Source organism: Heterodontus francisci, chromosome 9 (genome assembly GCF_036365525.1).
Source record: "Heterodontus francisci isolate sHetFra1 chromosome 9, sHetFra1.hap1, whole genome shotgun sequence".
Lineage (NCBI taxonomy): Eukaryota > Metazoa > Chordata > Chondrichthyes > Heterodontiformes > Heterodontidae > Heterodontus > Heterodontus francisci.
The window spans coordinates 40905394-40910101 of record NC_090379.1 but is presented as its reverse complement, the minus strand read 5'-3'; the positions used below and the strand labels follow the sequence as shown (position 1 = coordinate 40910101).

Below are 4708 nucleotides of genomic sequence, written 5' to 3'. Positions count from 1 at the left end.
CCTCCAAGTGCTGTTCAACATGGAGGAGTACTGACTCATCAGCTGAGGGAGGGTGGTAGGTGGTAATCAGCAGGAGATTTCCTTGTCCATGTTTGACCTGATGCCTTGAGACTTCATGGGGTCCGGAGTCGAGGTTAATGACTCCCAGGGCAACTCCCGCCCTACTGTATACCACTGTGCCGCCACCTCTGCTGGGTCTGTCCTGCCGGTGGGACAGGACATACCCGGGGATGGTGATGGCAGTGTCTGGGACATTGTCTGTCAGGTATGATTCTGTGAGTATGACTATGTTAGACTGTTGCTTGACTGGTCTGTGGGACAGCTCTCCTAACTTTGGCACAAGCTCCTTGATGTTATAAGGAGGACTTTGCAGGGTTGACAGGGCTGGGTTTGCCATTGTCGTTTCTGGTGCCTAGGTCGATGCCGTGTAGTCCGTTCGGTTTCATTCTGTAAATGTGTTGGAAGCAGTTCAGAGCAGGTTTACTAGACTAATACCTGGAATGAGCGGGTTGTCTTATGAGGAAAGGCTGGACAGACTGGGCTTGTTTTCACTGGCGTTTAGAAAAGTAAAAGGCGACTTGGTTGAAACGTATAAGATCCTGGTGGGTCCTGACAGGGTGGATGTGGAAAGGATGTTTCCCCTTGTGGGAGGATCGAGAACTGGGGGTCACTGTTTAAAAATAAGGGGTCGCCCATATAAAACAGAGATGAGGAGAGCGCCACTCTGTATGGTTGTGTTACAGGAGAGAATACCCCTATTCTTGTCATCTCTTCCAATTAGTCTTGAACTTGGTTTAATAATGGATGAGGTATCTTTCTAGGTGTAAAGATACACACTGGCCTGGCCCCTTCTTTAAGTGTGATTCTATACTTCGTCGTGAGTCTTCCGAGGCCTGTGAACAGCTTTGGGTATTCTGCTTGAAAGCGATTGTTTACCTGTGTTTGCTTGACTTAGTCAATCTTCTTGATCAGATGCAGGTCTAAGCATGTGTTTCTACTCATGAAGAAAAATTCTTGATTTTGCAAAGCCTATAGGGTTTCCATAATTTGTCTTCCTCTATATTGGAGAGTTGCTTGCAGTTTACCTTTTACTTTCAGTTGTGTCCACCTGGACCATGCAACTGTGTATCCGATGGTTATGGGCAAAGTCTCATCAACCATGGATCTTGGTCTGACAGAACTGTGATCGTAGCACCTGTCCAGTTTAAAATTCATAAGGTGTCCATTTACGTCGATGTTCGCCATCCAGATTCCTTGGTTTGGGTCATTAATTTCTCCGAGGAAATTTCCTGATTCTTTGTTTTCTGGATACTGATGCATTTGATTCTCTGCTTTTTGCTTGAAGGTCTTCTGCTTTGCACTCTTGAGCGAAGAAATTTTACTCTGGCACACTTTCCCCTAATGTCCAGTCTTTTTACAATTGTAACACTCGGCTTTACTTGCTAGACACTGCTCCCATCTGTGGGTCTTCCTGGCTCCACAGCATTGACACAGTTTCCCAGTGTCATGCACCTTCTCACCTGTGTGTGTCTTCTTTTCCACAAAGTACTTCTCTGACATTGGCTTCACAAACTCGACAGGCATTAGACTTCCTCTCATCCACAGCTTGTCTTCAGCCCACAGAATGGCCCTATTTTGTTTGTGAACTTCAGCCTGTCTGACAATCTGAATGGCCTTTTGAGTGTAAGGCCCTAATTTGACTGCAAAAATGTCTGTCAAGGATTCATCAGCTGTGTCAACAACTAATCGGTCCCTGATTAATTCTGCCTTTAATTCTTCATATTCGCATCCCTCTGACAAGCTGTACAGATCATTTATATAAGAGTCTACAGGTTCACCTATCTTCTGTACCCTCTTGTTAAATTTGGTCCTTTCCAGGATTTTATTGTTGCGAAGATTGAAATATTTATCAAAAGCTTGAAGTACATCTTCAAATTTATCAGAAGCTTTGTTTCTGCCTTGCTGCACTATCACGTCGTCCGCAATCATTCCTATTGAATATAAAAGGATATTCATTTGTTCTACATCAGATTTGGTATGGAGTTGGGAAGCAATCCTAAATCATAGTAATCTTTTCCTCCATAATGACCAATTTTGTACCTGATTGGGTTCTTCATAATCGTGGAAACTTTCAGGCATTCTGAATTTAGGATCTATATTGCTTTCTTTGCTTTTGCAAGCCTTTCTGGGTCTTCCCCTTTGTTTTCAAATCTTTCAAGTTTGAATGGAGGTGTCTGCAGTCTATCTGGGGATTTTCCACGCTTTCTGACCTTTCCCACACAGTCTGGCTGAACAATGACTGCCGACCCCACCTGACTCACAAGTTGCCTTTTCGCCTGAGATCGACTTCTCTACCGATGTTTTTGACCCAGTGTGCCGTTAACTGTTAATGGCCCCTTTCAAAATCTCTCACCCAATCGTGGACCGTAGCCCTGCGTTGAAACTTGGACCCGATCGCTGGACCTGGATAAGCCGTTGCAGACCCCCACACTTCTGTGGTGCAGTCTGAGAGGCTGCAGGGCTGACTGTCTGCGCCCTCTGGGCTATGGAGCAGCTCTGGATTTCATTGCAGTCCCCTGACTAGATTGCAGTTCTCCTGCTGCTACTTCATATGGTAAGGAGATCTTCACATTTTCCTGGTCATTTTAACCAGTACCACATGTTGTGTGTTGTTGTTGTAATTTGTAGCGTAGCTGGGGCATTCTGGAGAAAGTCTCAGAATCCGGATATGGTCAACTAAGAACTCTTTATCATTTACATAATAGTGTATATTCAGTCACCAAGCCTCCTGAGCTAGCATCCTTCGTGATGCTACCTCTTCTTCTCCCACGCCTAACCTCATGTGACTGTCACATCATGACTCTTACAGTGGGAGGGGTTGTTCTCACTGTCTTCAGCATTAACTCTTTATATGCTTAATCGACAGTCACCTGACCTGCAGTGAGCAACAGTCAGTTAAAGCCTGATCCAGGTCTGTTTCTGCTTCTGCTTCTGCAATTACTTGAAATTACAATAAATGCCAAATTTACAGTCAATTGATCTGCCCTTGAAGTATAAGACCTGTGACCAGCAGTCAATCGAAGCTTCACAGATGCGTCCTTCTCGACTGCAGTAATTAGCAAATTGAACACAGCAGTTGTAATGACAACAGCAGTGACCAACAGTTAATTGAAGCCAATTAAAAAGTAAAACCAAGAGTTCAAATCGGTGAGTTTAAGAATGGTTAATTTCCTCCTCCTCTTTGTGATGTTGCTGTATGCCCTGTTCCAGAAACAAATCAATTGCGCTCGATTACGCAATTTGATTGCATTGATTCATAGTTGATTTTACGTTTGGGCTTATGCTAATGAGTTTGCAAGGAAACTGCAGTGTAACTTCTGTATGGCAAAAACCAGTGCAGTATTCAGCACATTTTGACAATTGCGCTCCCTAGCCGAAACTGCACACCTTCAATTAACTAAAATTCACATTTGTTCCCTCTAGTGCTACATATTCTGTGTCATCTCCTCCAAAATAATATGTGACTGAAAAGTGGGGCTGGATTTTACCAGCCCTCTGGAGACAGGCTGGGAGGTGGGAGGGCTAGTACAATGGTGGCAGAAAGCGTCATCGCTTCTCAGCCTTTTGGCAAAGATCAAATGTAGTATCTGTTCTTATCAGTACTTACTTATTTATTTATTTAGAGATACAGCACTGAAACAGGCCCTTCGGCCCACCGAGTCTGTGCTGACCATCAACCACCCATTTATACTAATCCTATATTCCTACCACATCCCCACCTGTCCCTATATTTCCCTACCACCTACCTATACTAGGGGCAATTTATAATGGCCAATTTACCTATCAACCTGCAAGTCTTTGGCTGTGGGAGGAAACCGGAGCACCCAACGAAAACCCACGCAGACACAGGGAGAACTTGCAAACTCCACACAGGAAGTACCCAGAATTGAACCCAGGTCGCTGGAGCTGTGAGGCTGCGGTGCGAACCACTGCGCCACTGTGCCACCTACTTGGCAGAGAAGAGACCATGATCATTGGCTTTTGATCCTGGGTAGGCTTTGAGTAAAATGGCTATACCCAATCTTCGAGCTTCAGGCCAGGGAGTGCGGAACACCGTTCGGATGGTCGTGAAGGACAAGGAAGGAGATACACCAGTCAATCGCACCTTCTTCATCAAGAAAATCCTCCTTGATTGCTGTGGATTTCAAGCTACGGACATTTTCTGCCTGCAGGATTTCCCCAGCAGTGGATATTTCGACGTGACGTTGAAGAATGTGGCAGGATGCATCAAGCTCCTGAAGGCGTTCAAGGAGAAAGGGGACCGGGCGCCACTGTTGATCCTCACAGTGGAGCTGCTCTTCACACGTACGTCACAACGGGATCGGGTGGTGACAACTCACCTCTACAACCCCCATGTTCCGGTGGTGGATGTACTCACCTTTCTCGCCAGGTACGTCGAGGTGGCTGGCAGCAGCACTGATGTCAAGGACCCCTTTGGGATTTGGACCAGCAAGCGGCAGGTCAAGGTGACCTTGAAGGTCGATCCCAGTGGAGCCATTATCCACCCTCCCTCCAGCTTCGCAAGAAGTCGAGGCTTCTTGGTCTACGCTGGGCAGCCCAGAGTTTGTCGCACCTGTGGCAAATCTGGTCACATGTCAGCTAACTGCAGCACGGTTGTCTGCAAGAACTGCAAGGAGGAAGGCCATCA

General features: G+C 46.0%; 1 pseudogene; it reads left to right on the top strand.

Annotated features, from left to right (window-relative positions):
* Positions 1-3608: 3608 nt before the first annotated feature.
* On the top strand, positions 3609-3746 carry LOC137374048 (U2 spliceosomal RNA; annotated as a pseudogene).
* Positions 3747-4708: the final 962 nt, after the last annotated feature.